General features: G+C 34.5%; 1 protein-coding gene, 1 long non-coding RNA gene and 2 other non-coding genes across 4 annotated transcripts in view; all 4 read right to left on the reverse strand.

Moving 5' to 3' along the window:
- Window positions 1-18,698, reverse strand: part of NALF1 (NALCN channel auxiliary factor 1) — a 731,256-nt gene that overhangs the window by 232,146 nt on the left and 480,412 nt on the right. The gene's annotated exons all lie outside the window — the stretch shown is intronic.
- Window positions 1-18,698, reverse strand: part of LOC130455893 (uncharacterized) — a 230,490-nt gene that overhangs the window by 81,720 nt on the left and 130,072 nt on the right. The window lies entirely within an intron of this gene.
- Window positions 456-515, reverse strand: MIR7336 (microRNA mir-7336). The gene has a single exon (NR_127555.1). It is a non-coding gene; the product is annotated as a microRNA mir-7336 (primary transcript).
- MIR7335 (microRNA mir-7335) lies at window positions 607-693 on the reverse strand. Its single transcript, NR_127554.1, has one exon. It is a non-coding gene; the product is annotated as a microRNA mir-7335 (primary transcript).

Genomic DNA, 18,698 nt, shown 5'->3' on the forward strand with positions numbered 1-18,698 from the left:
CTTTATTTTATCTGTGACTATTTCTCTGTGTATCTGTGTCTATCTTTTTGTCTCTCCACAATGAAAAAATTCACCAGCAAGGACATATTTGCAGATGAACAGTGCTTCTATTTACCAATGCATTCATTTCATTTTTGACCAGCTTCTTCTGTTCTGTAAAGAAGAGAAGATATATATAGACAGTATCCTAGTCCCACATGTGCCACCTTCAAGGTGCTCCTGAGAATACCAGAAAGGTGCCAGAATCATAATGAATACAAGATATAAGAAAAGTTAGTTATTTTTCACTTCCTTCAAAAGCCTAACCAAACCAAGACCATAACCGTAACCACACAGGGACAGTTGAAGGCACTGGCCCCTTTGGGGATTGCTGGGCAGCAGCAGGAAGTCATGCTGTCTTTCTTCCCCCTGCCCTAATTTACTTGTAAAGTGCTGAAGGAGACACTGAGTAGCAGTCTGAGGATTCAGTAGTGTGCGGCGTTTCATATAGCAGCATCGCACACTTTGCATCCACAGACTGCTGCTCAGGATTTTCTTATGGTGTTGAAACAGCAGAGGGCACTTGCCGGCATCCTTCAGCATTCCTGCATCTCCTACCTGACTGGCTGAGCTGTCAAATGGCATCAGACCAGCTGGCCCAAGATATGAACCAACTTAAACCCTCTCTAGCTGTCCTGATGCCGATCCACAGCTCAGCCAGCCAGTGACACTGTGGGCGAAATACACAGTAGAGCTCCTATGATGAGCAAGGCAAACGAGCAGTTGTTTTCCATGGAGAGAATTATTCTCCAGGTATAGAGTACTAAAGCTGAATTCATAAAAATGACACAAGGCAATAGAACCAGGAAACTCTAGAGAACTTCTAAACGTAAAGTTCCTACTGGACCACCCTGGCCTCCAGCCAATATCAAGCCTTGGCCACAAATGCAATCTTTCAAAGTCTACCTGTGCGGGTGCCAGTCAGGTGCCCAACCTGATAGTCACTACTCATATGTCTCATTATAAAAGGTAGATATTGATTTTGCTTGACCACATGAAGGAAAAGGGAAAAGCAATTAGAAGGCATGGGGGAGAAGGGAGGGCAGAAGATATGGGCAACATAGAGATGAATAAGGGGAAAGCTTACACATAAAAGGAAAGGGTGGGCAATACAACTGGGAATAATTTTCTCTTCCTGGAGTCTACGCTCGGCAAGGAGCACAGTGAAACTCAAGCACCCTACTTTCCCTACTCAAGAAGGTTGTAGAGGTCCAGCCACTGGGAAAATCTTTCCAATAGGAAAATAGGGAGTAACCGAAAGAAGAATATTACTCACACAATATTGGAAATACAAGGCAGAGGCCAAATGACATGCAATCCAAATGAGAAAGCTTGAATAATAACAGCCCAAAATAAGATAGATGAACAGAGAGTCTCACAAGAAAAGAAAAATAATTTTAAAAATCAAAGAAACTATGACATTATGTACAACTATAATGCTTGAAAGAAAATAAGACAAATATCTTGAATCAAAAAAAAATTTACTGATTACCCAAAGATCATAGAACAAAGTCCAAAATCTCCAGAAGGGTTCAAAAGAGAAGAAAAATTTTCAAGAAAGATTTTGGAAATTCTTTTAGATCATAAATTAACATACTTAATACAGAAGTAAAGAAGAATAACAGTAGGATACAGAAGTAAGACAAAATTAAAAATCTCAGAAAGGAAGTAGAGGTTCTAAAACAGAAACAGGTAAGAGACAGAAATGGAAGAAAATTTGGCAGATGCGAAGTAAAAGGCAATAACTTTAAAAGAATGCAGGAATTCTATATAAGCCAGCACAACTCTTTTTGAAAACTATGATGATATATTTAAAGAATCAGTTGTCTTTAAGAAAAACATGATAAATGATTAAAATGATGACCATAACCTGGATACCACACTAGAAGAAATAATACAATAAAATTCCCCCACACTTTTTAATACAACAGAACATTCATCAAGCAAATCCAAAGTGTCTGCCAGGAAAAACAACAAATCTTAAACTCTAAACTCTAATAATTAAGTAGTTAAATTTCAAAATATTATACTGTAATGGAAAATAGGATCTATTTGGAGCAAGAAGACATGAGTGGATTATTCTTTGTCTGCTACTGTTCCCTCTGGGACCCTGAACAAATGACTTCAATTCATTGGGTCTCATTTTATTTTTAAATTGTAAAATAAAGTGGTAGGACTTCTGACCTCAAATATAATTTGCATATATAAATCTATGTAATCTAGTGATTTTATGACCTATGATAAATAGCAAACAGCCAAGAGAAAGAAGTTTAGTTATTAAGAAATACTTATTTGCACTTGCCAAAATTCTTACATGGTCCCAATAAATTGGAGAAAAGAATGGGATTTAATATTCTAAAAAAGCAGAGGACTTCAAATTGAAACACTAAGCTGAATCTAATCTTCAATCATCCAATTAACATTTATGAAGAAAGGAGAAGAACAAGAATAAAGTAAAGGAAATTAAATTACCAAAATGAAAAATAAGCAAGGCGAAATTAAAACAGAGAAGAAATAAAAGTTAAAAACCAATACATAATACCAAAACTGAGAATTTAAGGAAAATATTTAGATGATTAATTACAAAAATATAAGCTATCTAATATAACATAACATAAAATTGAGAATTTAAATAGCTTGATCTTGAAAACTGAAATTATACAAGGCATAAATTAAGTACTATGGAGTGGGCGGTAGAGGACTGCTGCTTTAGTTGGTATATTTTATTAACATTTATAGAGCAACTAATTGCAACAGATATTTGTCAGAAATTGAGAAAAAAATCCCTCTTTCAAACTTATTTTGTTCAAGAAGTATATTTTGGATAGCTAAGCCATAAATGGAAAAGCAAACAATATAACTAATGAATATTAAAATAACATATTAATTAAAATCCCAGCAAAATAAACCCTGTCACAATATTTTCAGAAGTGTTCACTATATTCAGTTTAGATTTTTATGAAGGATTCAAGGAAGATTTAACATTAGGAAAATAATTAACCTAATTAATCATATTTTTAAAAACTCAAATCAAGTGATTACCAGATATAAGAATAAGAAGACCTTGATAAAGCATAGTGTTCATTTATGCTACAGACCATGCAAGACAATGACTTAGAAAAGTTAATTTAATATAAGAAGTGAGAATCTAAAAGCAAAACCTAGTAATATTTGTAAAGGAGAAGTTCTGGAAACTTTCCAAATGGAAATTGGAGATACACAAGGATTTCTTTTCCTACTATTATCATTTAGAATAATTCTAAAATACTAGCAATGAAACAAGACAGAAATATTAAATGACTAAATTTTGGCCAAAAAAAAGACAAAATTATTCCTGTTTGCTGATGGCACAAGTGGAAAATGTTTCACCAAAGCCCTTTTTTTTGTTCAGTCAAAAAAAAAATCCACAAAGCAAGACTTGCTGGGTAATGATTGTGGGGAGGGACATATTTAAAAATGCATGTAACATAAAACAAAAGCATGTGTGTATATACCTACAGTTTACATTCATTTTACATACATATACCTATATTCCCATTACTACTTGCCTTATCTATCTTAGTTAGATAAATAGAAATGGAGAAATAGGAAACTGCATCATCTTTCATCTCCTCAAATTGTCCATTAATACAAAATATGTGTAGCTATAGATCAAACTGTACTCTTTCAGATAGCCTTCTGAATAAAATACTCATCATCACATCCCTCTCTAAAGTCAACTTTTCTTTATATAATATATCCATCAGCTAATACTATATGAATTTGTATATATTGATTAGTTAACTAATAAAAGAAAATATCCAATATTTTTGCATCTCTATACCAAGAACCCAAATATAAACATGACACTCTATTTCTGGTTAAATGCATAGAGGAAAGCAGGTATTATATTTTATGCAGACTATAGATGACTTCCAGCTGCCTAAGTGAATAATTAAATATCATCTTGGGCAATCTTCAAACCTTATGAATTTGAATTTTCTAAAGGAGGTGTGGTAAAGTGAGAAGAAATGTTCTATTGTGAAGAATTCTGGATTTAGAGCTACATGAAGTCAGTTCAGATTTCAGCTCTTGTATTTATTGCCTCCGTGACTTTGAGAAAGTCAGATTTCTCTAACCCCAGACACTAGCCATATGAATGAAGTGAATGAGTTATTTAACTTCAATTTGCTTTAGTTTTCACATCTGTAAAATGAAGATGTTGGGCTAGGATCTTTGAGGTCCCTTCCAGTTCTAAATCTATGATCTTATAATCCTCATCTATAAAAGGAAGGGGGTAGATTAAATTCCTTCTAAAGTCATTGCTAACATGGAATCTCAGCTTTGGTGATAAGATACTTTAGGGTCAATTTAGTTCATTCCTTCATTAAAAAGAGAACAAAACTAAGGCTTAAGATAGTATGGAAAAAGTAGTACCTACAGGGGGCAGCTGGGTAGCTCAGTGGATTGAGAGCCAGGTCTAGAGATGGGAGGTCCTAGGTTCAAATCTGGCCTCAGACACTTCCTAGCCATGTGATCCTGGGCAAATCACTTGACCCCCATTGCCTAGCCCTTACCACTCTTCTGCCTTGGAGCCAATACACATTATTGACTCCAAGACGGAAGGAAGGTAAGGGTTTAAAAAAAAAAAGTAGTACCTACTCCAGAGTCAAAGACAGATATAAAATCCCCCTTTGGTGGTACTTATCACCTATGGGACCTTGGGCAAGTCACTTAACTTCCTGAGCCTTAGTTTCCTCCTTTATAAAATGAGAAGATGGGGCTAGATGAAATCTAAATTCTATCATAGATAGCTCTAAGTCTACATTCCTATGATTTTTAGTGTATTCTTCCAGATTTTTAATGAAAAGTCCTAAATTTAACATTCTTTCCACTATTCCACACTATGAATTAATTAATCCCTTATGATTCTTACAAAGATAAACCTAAATAAATATAATATTCAGAAAGTTATTCCATTGCCCACTTCCTGCAAGAAGCTGAGCTATTTTACTGATATTTCATCTTGTGTGTTCCATATCACAGGAGAGCAGTTTGAAGGGGGTGACTACTGCAGGAATAATTAGAACTTGGGTTTTGAATAAATATGGAAAAACAATGAAAACAAAGAACTCTAAACAGGCACATTATGTGATAGTTCAACATCTCAAAGCAGGGAGCAATGGATTTGCTGAGTCTGGAAAGGACTAGAATTCATGGATCATGTATGTAGTAAACCCAGCAATAATAATTTTAAATACAAAGTATAATAACAGAAACATCTCCAGGATGGAGGAAAGAAGCAAAAAGATTTTCTTTTTAAAAAAGCTTTTCTATTATGTAATAAAATTTTCTCAGTCTGGGCACATTTGACAAGAATTAAGATCTTTCCAGAATATTTTTAAAGGAATATCTCTCGCCCCAAAAAGTATTTTAGAAAACACACACACACACACACACACACACACACACACACACACACACACACACGACTCCTATACCAGTAATCATGACAAGAGATATGGGGACATTGGATAGGGAATTCCTGACATATGTTCATCCCTCCACTTAGCACTATTCCCCCAAGCCCTTCCAAGGGCATTTTGTTCTTTAACAATACTTCAGTCTTCAGAATGGGACCTACTTATCTTTAACACCTTTAGTGGGCCACTGTCAACCCCACCTGATTGGATTTTGCTGCTTTCCTCTCTACTGCTGTCTTGTTCAATTGGAAAACATGCTACAAGATTAAAAGAAAGTTCTCTGGGCTAGCACACAGATTCTGTACAGTGTCAGAGAACTGACTGTGATATAATTTTCAAAGATCAATTCAGACCTAAAAGGAGATTTCTAAGATGACAATAGCACAGAAAACTACTTTTTTTTTTTTCAGAAACCAGTAGTAGAATTACAATCATTAACTAGAGTTACAATGTGTAATTCTTGAAAATTTAGATTCTTTTGTGGGGAGTGATGGCCCTCTAATTCTGTGGGGAATGGAAAGTGACAGGAGCAGGATACAGCCTTCAGGAGTCACAAAAAGGGAGAATCTTTGGCTAGCCGATGAATATAAAGCTAAAAGCCATAAACCCCAAGAAGTCAGTATAATGAGACAAAACTTTCTATGACCTTCATATAATTATGATTCTGGACCTAGATAGAGGAGATATCTGAAAACATGCTACAAATTTGAGAATTTTTAGCCCAAGAAGGGAAAATACGAAGAAATTACAGGAAGACTGGTTTTGACTAGGTATTGTGAGGGAAGGAATTTACCAACTATAAGAATTATTCAGAAATAGAGTGTGAATCTTTAGAGGTATTGAGTTTTCTGTCACTGGAGTCTTTCCTGTTTAAATAAAATGACTGTTTGCTTAAAGTGACCTGGGCTAGATGACTCCTAAAATCTTTTCCAGTTCCAAGAAATCTCAGCCCAGATCTCTATTCTGAGTTTCTTTCTACTGTTTACATAGGGGGTCTTCTGCACCTAGAAAAGCATCAGCTAAAATAAACTAAAACAATAGACAACCTAACCCTGGTCCTCCTATAGACTGTATTTCCAGTACTAATACCATTTCATTCCATCCTCATATCATCCTATCACCCCCTAACCTTATTTTATTCATGCTTCAACAGAAAGAGGTGATCAGAAGTAGCAGAGAGGTCAAGAATGACATAGTGTCCTTTATTGACTACAATTGACTATTCTCTACCCTATCAACTTCTTACTTTCCTTTTTCTTTTGTTTCTTTATTATTTTACCATTACTTTTATTTTTTCCCCTTATTGTATGTCTCTCCCCTTTAATCTATCCTTTTAACTCTCCCATTTTTTCTATTTACTCCTTACTACTTTCACCACTTTTTATTTTTTCTCTTCTACAGTGGTCCTGTAGGCATTGCTTAAACCTGCTGATTGTAACCAAGACTAAATATGTTGCTAATCTCTGGAAGGTTCAGTAGCATAATGTAATATGTTTCAGTTTTCTCTCATACATACTTAATCATTTATAAAGTAGAGCATTTGAAATACACTCAGATAGATTCTTCAACTCTGATCTCATACCAGAGAAAAAGCCATCATCTATATTTTATCAGCTGACATGCTTTGTCTATTGAACAGGATACTGTACTTTGAGTTAAAAGCTTAGACATCTCTATTTTTCAAAAGCTCTATTCTAAAAGTTCTATTCTCTTGTATTTTGAAAGGTGTGTAAAGAAAGCTACATGGAACCAACCATAGGGGATAAAAATGATGATTTGGATGTTTTTAACACCTATTTTCAAATTTACAACATTTCTGTCCCCATAATCACACTACTTATTAGAACTTAAAAATAGGGAGGGAAACATTTGGTGTCTGAACAAGAAAGTTTTTATCATCATAAATATTTATCAGAATTCTAATTATATCTTAAGCAGAATTAAGAGCAGGATAGAGACCTGTACATAGGACTTGGTAGGTCCTCTTTACTCTATCTTGGTTACCTGACATTTAGAGCATCTTTGTTGCTGAGCGGGACATTTTAGTAAAGATGAAGACAAGTAGAGCTTATTCACATGAGGGAGACCAAAATCGTGAGGGATCTGGACACCATGCTACATAGGGATCAAGCCAAAAAAACTGAGATATTAAGCCTTAGGGCATATAGAAAAGAGAAAATGCCTTAGTGGAAGGGTGAAGGAGGAAAAAATAATTGCAATTGTCTCCAAATATTTAAAGGAATTGAATTGTAGAAAAAGACATAATTGGAGAAATGGATGCATATTGTAGAGAGGCAGTTTTAGCTCTTCATAACCAAAAATATCCTAACAGTTATAGCTGTCCCAGAATGCAATGAGCAACATGTCTCAGGAGGTAGTTCCACTTTAAAATTGTTCTTCAAATAGTTATATGGTCACTTCTCCAGAAAATTATAGAGATCCCCAATTGACAAATGGTCAAGGGATATGAAAAGGCAGTTCTCAGATGAAGAAATCAAAACCATCAATAATCACATGAAAAAGTGTTCTAAATCCCTCATGATTAGAGAAATGCAAATAAAAACAACTCTGAGGTACCATCTTACACCTAGCAAATATGGCAGCAAAGGAAAGTGATAAATGTTAGAGGGGATGTGGCAAAATTGGGACACTAATACATTGCTGTTAGAGTTGTAAATTAATCCAACCATTCTGGAGGGCAATTTGAAATTATGCCCAAAGGGCTTTAAAATAATGCCTTCCCTTTGATCCAGCAATACCACTTCTGGTTTTGTACCCCAAAGAGACAATAAGGAAAAGACTTGTACAAAACTATTTATAGCCGCACTCTTTGTAGTGGAAAAAAATTGGAAAGTGAAGGGATGTCCATTGATGGGAAATGGCTGAACCAATTATGGTATCTGATGGTGATGGAATACTATTTTGCTGAAAAGAATGATGAACTAGAGGGTTTCTTTGTTAACTGGAAAAGAGACCTCCAGGAATGATGCAGAGTGAAATGAGCAGAGCCAGGAGAACATTGTACATGGAAACTGAAATACTGTGGCACAATCAAATGAAATAGACTTTTCTACTAGTAACAGTACAATGATCCAGGACAACAACTTATGAGAAAAAAAGCTGTCCACATCCAGAGAAAGAACTGTGGGAGTAGAAATGCAGAAGAGAAGCATATGCTCAATCACATGGTTTGATGGGGATATGATTGCGGTTTTCGCATTAAAAGATCACTCTATTACAAATATGAACAACATGGAAATGGGCTTTGAACAATGATACATGTATAACCCAAGTGGAATTGCTTGTCAACTCCAGGAGGAGAGGAAGGAAGAGGGGTAGGAAAAATCATGAATCATGTAACCATGGGAAAATACTCTAAATAAATAAAAAAAAGAAATTTATAGGGAAAGTTTTATTTCAGAAATGAGTTAGGGAAGATAGTCTTGAGTTTTCTTCTAAATCAGAGACCCATTTTTTATTCTCTGCTACATAAAGGAAAACATATTAATATAGTCTCTACTTTCTAGAGGTTGCCATTTAAGAGAAATGGATCTGGGATAATTTCTATATTGAATTAACTCACATGCTCCACTGGTATCCTTTTGAGATAAAAAGAATACAAGGAAGAACTTTTGGACATTTGGTAAATGAAGAGCAATTATTATTATTGTGCTAATAATAATAGTTTTTCAATGTCATCTCATTTTTATCTTCAAAGCAATTCTATTATCCATCTAATGATGAAGAAAGTGATGCAGATAGCAAGTAAATGACTTTCCAAGAGAAATATTACTATTATATGGCTAAAGTTAGATTTGAACTGACATCTTCCTGAATTCAGGCTCAGCCCTCTATCCACTGTAGCACCCTAGTTGCCCTTGGAAAGGATATGGATCTGCTCATAAGACAGAATTAATAAGCATGCATTATTCCCATCTGCATCATTGGAAAAAAATACCCATGTCACTGAAACTACAAATGCATTGGAATATTGGGATACTGAGTATGTAAAAATGATGAGAGCAAGTCTAACCAAGTACTTTTTAAATGGGAAGTCCAGCTAACTTGACTGTGAACTCTTAATAGTCTTTTCCCTGGGATTTGCAGAATAGAAAGCCAAATGAATGTTATTATTTCATAAACATAAAAAGATCTTGGAAAACTGCTATAGTACAATGGATATAGGCCTGAGACTGAAGTTAGGAGGTCTGAGTTCAAAACTAGCATCAAGACAATTAGAGCTGGGTCATTCTGAGCAAAGTCACTTAACCATGTTTGTCTTAATTTCCTTACCAGTAAAACCAGCTGGAGAAAGAAATGGCAAACCATTCCAGTGTCTTTGCCAAGAAAAAGTTGGAGTTAAGAACCCCATTTGGGGTTTTCTTGGGTTTTGTGTCTTCCTACTCACCATTGTTACTCAACTGAAGATTTATTTTATTAGATGTTTTGGTTTTAAGATATAACAAAATTATACTGAATGTGTACAGTAAATGCTTGATTTTATAGTTGTTTCATTATTAAAATAAATTTAATAATACATAAAGATAGCATAATCTAATGGATAGAGAGACAGTCTAGAAGACAGGAAGTTTTGAATTCAAGTCTTTCTTCTGACAGGTATATACTATCTGACTTCAAGCAAATCGCTTAACCTTCATTTAAGTCTGTAAGTTTTAGAGAAGGTGCAGATTTATAAAAGTAGGAGTTTATCTACCTGTGGATTTTGAACACACACAAACAAATACAGAGAGAAAAAGAGAGAGATTTGACTTACAGTATTATCAACTAGTCACCAAATGGATGTAGTTTCATGCTAATTAATCATTCAAAACCATCCTTTGAAAATCTTAAATAAAATGGTTGGTGTGTAAATTGAGAGTAGTAAGTTAGCAATGGTAATTTTAGATCAAGTGAATTGATCTTTAACCTACTAGAATAAGTGGACAAAGTTTTACATATAGTAAACTATACTTGGAGGGGGAAAAAACACAATAAAACGAAACACATAACAAAAAGCCTAGAAAAGTTCTAAGTGCATGTGTCAGGTTCCAGGGTAGATTTTTTTTAAATGGCAATAAATAGGTATAATTAATATATTTCTGGCTCAAGGATCATTCAACTGGTCCTTGCTTCTTTATGAATGAAACCTCCCTAATATGTAGTCCAAGATAGATTTACTTTATGCTAAATTTTAGTCTATAGTAAAGAGTAATAAAAAATGTGTCTTTTTGTTCATATTTAGCCAATAGAACAATATTTCACAAAAAATAAGAATAAGGAAATAGCTAGGAATGAGTTAGGTTACAAGCTTTTTCCCTCCCTTCACTGGTACCAAATAACTATGCCACTTCATTAAAAATACAATTTAAAGCCTATATAATATTAAAAAATAGGAAATAAATCAAAGGACCCTTTTGTTAGCAAGTGCTAGCAAAATTAATTGTTGGCCTGGAGGGGTTGCTTTTTTTCTTCCATATATGCTCACTTCATATAACGGCAGAGAAAAGGGAAAATCCGTGAACCTTTGATAAAAAACAAATCATCTGTGTACTAATGTGCTCTGCTCAACCAAGCAAAATAGATGCCTTTGCCTTTTCTATGCATGGTGAACTGCCTCTTCTACAAGAGTTGTTGCCAGGCAACTGTAATACAATTATGCTAGAGTTACAGATGTACACTAAACATTTGTTGCAGTTATAATGATTTCCTTGGACATATTCAAACCTGTATTGAGCCAGTGTAATAATAGTTACACAAGTCCAAGACATGCTACACTAACAGCTTTATAGTGTTTTTATTAAGATAATGTTGAAAAATGGAAACTTTGTAATTGTGTCATTCAGGATGGAAAATGTATAGACTACAGTCTATCCATACCTTTTACCAGTGACATTAACCTTGAAAATGAGCCTGCTTCTACTTGAGTTAGGAAATGTTTAAATTCTTCTTAGTGTAGGAACTAATTCCAGAGTATGGTTGGCTAAGTCCTTGAATATGGGATGGGAGCAAGTTTGTCAAATTAGGAAGATGTTTATTGGATTTCATCCAAAGTAGAGAGTAGAAAGTCTATAGAAGAGAATAGCTATGCCCACCAGTGAGACCTTCCTGTACCCATTGAGACAGTAAGCAATATGCTATCCATTATACATGTGATGCGATACAAAACATATTTCCATATTATTCATGTTATATTTAAAAGCAAGAAAAGTAAAGTTCTTCTATCTGCACTCAGATTCATCAGTTCTCCCTCTAGAGGTAGATAACATGTTTTATGATGAGTTCTTTAGAATTTTTGTGTAACATTGTATTGATCAGAGTAGCAAAGCCTGTAAAAGTTAACCATCATTACAATATTGCTCTTACTAGGTACAATGTTCTTCTGATCACTTGGACAGAAGGAAGTCAATTAGTTCAAAAATAGATAATATCCCTTTTACAAAGGCATGGTAAAATAGAGAGAGGTAACTTTAATTCTCTCTCTCTCTCTCCATACACACACACACACACACACACACACATATGAACTCTTTCTGCCAAAAATGTTATCATTTGAGAAGCCAAAAAAAACAAAGAATGATGAGAGAAATAATCACATCCTCCTAGAATTTGTTAAAGAAAAGGAGAAGAAAGCCAATCGTGGTCTTACATGTAATTCATAAGATAGCAGATTTAAAAAAAAATTAAGAGAATGAAAAAAATGGATTCAAAAGACTACTATTCTCTAAGGAAAGTTGGCAGAATTATATTGGTAAGTTATTGAAAATAAAATTCTAAAGACACAACAGGAATCCACTCCTGTAAGGAAAAGTCAATATTGATATACAGGAAATTCATCATTAATTCAGAGTTTCAAAATTCATTTAGAAAAGAGGGAAATAAAAGCATGTAGAATATAATAACTACAAAAGGGGCAGTTTTCAATAAAAATAGAGTCAAGCATGGTAAAGCTCAAACTATACTAAGGATGGTGAGGGAAACTAAAGACAAGAAAAAAAGGAAGCAATGAGCATAAAGATTCCAAATGATAAGAATATAAATAAAACAATCCATACCATAATTTTGAAACTTTACATAAATTAGGTAAATGTACATTTTTATCACTTCTATTTTTCTAATTCTTGTATCTAATGAGCAGGCAGGACACATATGTATTCTGTGAAAATTGTACTGATTAGAAACTGCTTTGCAGACCAGTTTGAAATTTAAAAAAATGGCAGTCTGAAGTGATTAGTGTTCCAATCTATTCTATTACCCTACTTATTTGGCATTTAAAATCCATAATTCAACATTTGCAAAGTACTTTGAAGATAAAAAGAATGTTTTCCTGTTTTATAATACATTACCAGCATAACTCTTAAGAAATTTCCAGTTCAACCCTGACAAATAATAGGAAATATAGTCATCATGCTAAATAAATATTGATTTCACAGGAGGCAATTTCTATCCATTAATAATTTTTTTTCCTTTTCTCTTTTTATGTCACAGAAAAAAATGGGGATGGTCTTTCATGTTTTCAAAACAAGATGAGAAACCCTACAAATATATGTATAAATATATGAGTAATTTTGTATATATATGAGTATATATATATTATAGCAATAAGAACAAAACATTTTATTATAACCCACTACATATATTTCACTAACCTAAGCATTGTGAATATTCACATTGTTTGGATGTACCCTATTCTTATGTGTCACATTTGCCATAATTTGTAATTTGTATATACTCAAATAATGTCTTCAGGGAATCTTCCAATTTTGTCACTGCTTTCAAACACATCTAATTTCATTACTGTTTTTAAACACATCTCCACTAATGTCCTAGTCTAATGTTTCATCTCTGTATGAGGGAGATATTGATTTCTATTACCAAACTGAAATGGCTTAGAGTATAGACCAGGCAATAGAATATATGTCTGTCATATGAAAACCTAACTAGTTAAACTGACGCAGCAGATAAGCCAAGGAAATGAAATGTTTGCCTGTAACAACTCTGTGGTTCGGTCAAGCTGCACTTTATGCTTTTCTTCATATAGGACATTACTCCTCCTTTGTTTCTGCCTTTTTATTAGCCCTTCTCCATTCCTGGAAGACAACTATATTCCTTAAATCTATCTCTTGAAACCTCTAGTTTCCTTCAAAATTCAGCCCAGGGGTCAGAATAAATGAGGTACTTACAGTTTCAACATGGTTTCCTCAGGAAACAGTTTCAAGGGACCCTTACTATTTCTTAAAAGACAAATGAACAGATATCTATGATTCTGTTCCTATGCAGTTTTTGGACTTGATAAGTTGGTTTTGGTCTAACTCCTGGTTGGATACTATACCTGCATGTTATATAGTCATCAAATATTCAAAATATCTAAAATAAAATTCATTATCCTTTTCCCAACCATCTCCTCCTTCAAACTTTCCTATTTATTTTGAATGCACCTGTCTCTCTAGTCAAGTTTTCAACCTGAGTTGAAACTCTTCTTTCATTTAGTGTTAGAAAAGCAAGCTAATATATTCAAAAATGATATTTTATATGGAGCTTAATGGAATTCAGAGATACATGATTGGAATCATGGTGGAACAAAGAAGGAAGAATATTCTAAGTATGAAGGATAGTCAGAAAAAAAGATCCACACTCAAGAGATGGATTGTCTCAATGGTAGAACATCCAGGAAGCTTGTTTCACTGAATCAAAGGATATGAACTGGGGAGTAAGGCATATGAAGCTTGGGAAGGAGGTAGGGTAATTATTCTATAAATCCAGCAGAACCTAAGAGTGGCTTATGATTTCCTACATAAACTTTCATTTTCTGGTCTTTCTTGAATTTGGAAAAGTTCATCATTTTTGTTGATATTCGACAAGTTCAAAAAATCAAAAAAAGATTTAAAAAAAAAAGAATATGTTTGCAACTGAATGCCAGACATTTTCACAAGGAAAGATCTCTAGGAAAATCCAGACTGCTTAACTGTCTCTGTTACTCATGTAGCCCTATCATTGAGTAAGAGTATTTAATGGGAGGAGCATTATCTTATGTTAGCACCAGAATTAGCCTTCAGAGTGAATACTCACAATAGTTTAATTTTACTCAATAATTCAAAGTTAAAAATGAATTCTTATATCTCTGGACCTGAATATAAATCACTTCCCCAAATGTAAATCTTCTCAGTGATGTGTGCACACACAATTGATTCTTGTAATTTGATACATATAACTTTATAATTGTTCCACTATCATTTAATTCCTAGAATAAGGGGAATAATTTAGAAAAATAATTGACATTTAATATAATCTTAAAAATAATAGAATATGAAAAGACACCAATAACATGTATTATTTTTAATATAATATTTAATTGATCAAAATGAGCCCTTCTCAAAGCCAAATCCAAAGTTAATATAATAGTATACTATAAATTTCCCTGAATTTGACACTGGAGAATCCTGTTTTGATTCACAGATCTGCTGCTGATTATACATGTGATCTTGGGTGTAATAGGTGGTTTTGGAGGTAGACTCAAATGGATATCAATGTATTACTTTGGGCCAGCATCAGGGTTTCCAACTGTGGGTTGAAGGGCCTAACTGCTAGCCCTGACCAGACCAGAATCTGATCTGGGACCCGCATACAGATTTACCTGGTTACAGAGCTGGATATAATAAATATAAGGTGTAATTTATTTCCAGAGAGAGAGAGGGTTGAAGGGTAAGGGGAATACATGTCACTAATTCACTAGCTACAAACCCAGGTCTAAACCTCTTCACAGAGAGTCTTCAAAGTAGTACTTTAGTAGTCTACACTTATCTCCCTCTCCTCTCTAATCTATAAACTCAGTCCCTGTTCTAAATAACCTACACTAAACCCCTCTTTTGGTTATTACTAGAGGTGATGGCCTAGGACAGATTTGGCAGAGCCCAGGATAGGTCCCAGGTCTAAATGGACCCACACCTCAGCTTACAGACAGTGCAGATAACTGGGTCAGGATTACAGTTTTCTTCTCCCAAGGAAACATAGCAACAGCATAACAACAACAGCAGCAAGCAGGATAGGAAATCAGGTTAGGATCAGGATCATCAGCCTCAGGACAGGCAGCCATACTCCCCAGGTAGAATCCAGAGAGAGACAGGCAAACCCCATGAGTTCCAGCATCACCCTTCCTTCTAGAATTCCAGAATCTTTCTCTGCTGGTCTCATGTATCTGTCATTCACAAACCTTCATTTTCCTAATAACCTTATCTCTTCCTCATAACAGCCCCCCTTTTGCACAAAGCCAAAATAGTGTTGAAAATAAACTTAAATTCCCACCTAAACTAAAATCCCTTACCCAAAATAATAAACAACCTACACTCCTGTATCTTATCCTATCTAATACTGCCTTTACTCTAGGGATTGAAACAAGGGGAAAGAAAGGAATGTTTAATAAATAGTTACAAAGATCAAAATACAAAGCAAACATATAAGAAAGCAAAACAAGCAAGTAAACATCAAAATAGAAATACAAACCCAAAAATGCAATAGAATACAATTAAAATTCCAAAAATACAAAATGAAAACTCAAAACTTCATGCAAAACAATAAGCTCATACTTATAAGATAATACACAAAAGAATTATATCAAAACTATCGCAATGTACAAAATAGAAAACAGAAAAACAGAAATATAGAAGTACAATAAACACAACATAGTATAAGCGTTTACAAAAAACTCAAACCAATCTGGACCTCAATTCCCTCTTCTGTGAAATGAGAGGTAGTCCAAACTAGAAGATTTCAGAGATTTTACTGTTTTTAAACTTATGTTGCTATAATCTTCAGAAATACAAAGATTATAACTAGAGGGATCTTAGAGATCACTCAGTCCAACCTCCTCCATTGACAGATGGAAAACTAAGTCCCATAAGTGTGATGACACAAAAACTCCTAAGAATAATTAGGGGTAAAGTTTCCATTTTATGCCCAGTAATCCATGATTTTCCATCAAAATACACTACCTCTCTTTTGATTTTGCTGCATAAATTTCTAGAACCAACATTTAGAGACATATTTAGAGTGCATATTTAAATAATTGTAATGAGTGACTATTTTGATTGGTAATTGATAACTAAAGATCAGGCTGTTATCTTCTTTCTTCTTCCCTTCCTCCCTCTCTTTCTCCCTTCCTCCCTCTTGCTCCCTTTCCCTCCTTCTTTCCTAAAGGGTTTATTGTGAAGGACAGGGAAAGAGAAAGAAATGTAAGGAAAGAGGACTTTGGGATTTCCAAGTTACTAGGATGAGTCTTAGATTGGAGGATGGTGTAATATAGTTCAATATATATCTGGACTTTTGTCCTTCTTTCTTCTGTTTTCAAAATCAAAGACCACCTTCCTTTTTTCAGTCTCCAAAACCAAGATAGAAAACTCCTTCTTCCCTCTTTCAAGGCAAAAAGGTTCAGCCAACAGTTGGTCTGGCTTCCAACTGCCTTTCCCAGTAACACTCCAAATAGAACACTCTCGTTTGACTGACAGGTCAAACTGAGCATCACTCAGCTGCTACAAACTCCGGCTACAAAATCATTCTCAATTTCTCACTTCCACAATATATCCTCCCTTTTCATCTTTGGAAAAAGATGCAACCAGCATCTTTTAATGTTACTTACCTTTCATATATATATAGAGAGAGAGTTATATTTCTAACTAATTCTTAACCCTGTACTATGCTAAATATCCTTTTACCCTCCAAAACAACAAATCTTAATCTGTCTTAGCTATTTTGTCTATCTAATTCTATGCTAAGTTTGGGCAAAGGAAAATGGTTTAGGTAATTTTTGAGTACTTTGAATATGTAACTGTCTTATTTCCTAATTTCTATAAATTCAACTAAGTAAATTTACTATTACTAACAACTGCTAATCTAAAATCATAATGTAATCTAACTTCTATACTTAAGTAGTTTTTATGTCTGTCTCTACTTCCCTAAGACTTTGAACAAATTTTATCCAAACTGTCCTTATTGTTAGTCATTAAAACATTAATAAATTATTCTAATATAGTTAATGTTGTAATATTTATCGGGAAAGGAAATGGAGGATTGGAAAAATTGGGGATAATGGGAGGTTTGTATGGGGTATGGAGTTTAAGGGGGGAGAGGGAATATTGCTTGATGAGGTAAAGGAGAGAGATTCCCCTTGCTGAGAGGAAGAAGCAGGGGTCCAATAAGGACTGTTTGTCCTGGAATGACTGAACTGAAGTTCAGCTCCCTTTATGCCCAGAAAAGATAGTCCACTGATCTGACTGTGAATTCAAATAATATAAAGTTTAATAACCAGTTGGGATTGGAGTTTTTTCCTCAGCTTTAGAGTTGAGGCCAGGCCTCATAGGCTGGTGTGGGTTTCTCCCACTCCCGTCTACCCTATATCAGTCCTCACTTTGTCTAATTCAGAATCTTAGCAGTAGACAGAAAGCAAACAAGAACAGGTCTGACCTTCAGAAGTGATTGGGCCTGAATCTTTGGGTTGAACCAAGAAGAGGCACACCACTCCAGACTGGGCTGAATGAGCTCCCCTCTCCTCCCCTCCAACACCCTGAAGGAAATCAAACCTGGCAGGAAGGAAGTGCTAGTCACAAGACCCAACTGCCACTCCCAGATTCCCCTTCCCCCACCAACTGTCAGTCTTGTTTCCTTTCCACAATGTGTTAGTACATTAGTATTCAGATATGTATATAGGTTGTATCTATATAGATTTACATATGTACAAATATAATACATTGTTCCTGATTTCTGTGCAAACTCATGCAGATAAGAAATTTCTTTGCCTGTTTGAATTTTTCACAGAAATTTTACATATCACTGTGAACGTTGTGTTTTGCTACTCTGCATATGTTATATACTTACCCAGTCCATGAAATTTCTTCCTACATTGTATTTATGTTTAACATATATATGTATTCATGTGATATTAACATGTATGTCTCATTCTTATACAACCTCATTATCACAAGTCCAAAATTTCAAAGTCCATCCTTGTCTTTTGATGTTGATTATAAAAACTATGTGTCTTGGTCTCTTTTCATCTGTGCTGCATGTCCTATTTTGTCTTTTCTAGCTCTTGATTGAAGCCTTATGTCCTTTAATATTCAGGAACATACAGGAACAATCAGGAACATGCATACATGTAAGGTTTTTGCCTGTGCATGTGTGTAAGATTGAAATTTTCATTGTGTATGG

The sequence above is a fragment of the Monodelphis domestica genome, chromosome 8 (genome assembly GCF_027887165.1).
Source record: "Monodelphis domestica isolate mMonDom1 chromosome 8, mMonDom1.pri, whole genome shotgun sequence".
Lineage (NCBI taxonomy): Eukaryota > Metazoa > Chordata > Mammalia > Didelphimorphia > Didelphidae > Monodelphis > Monodelphis domestica.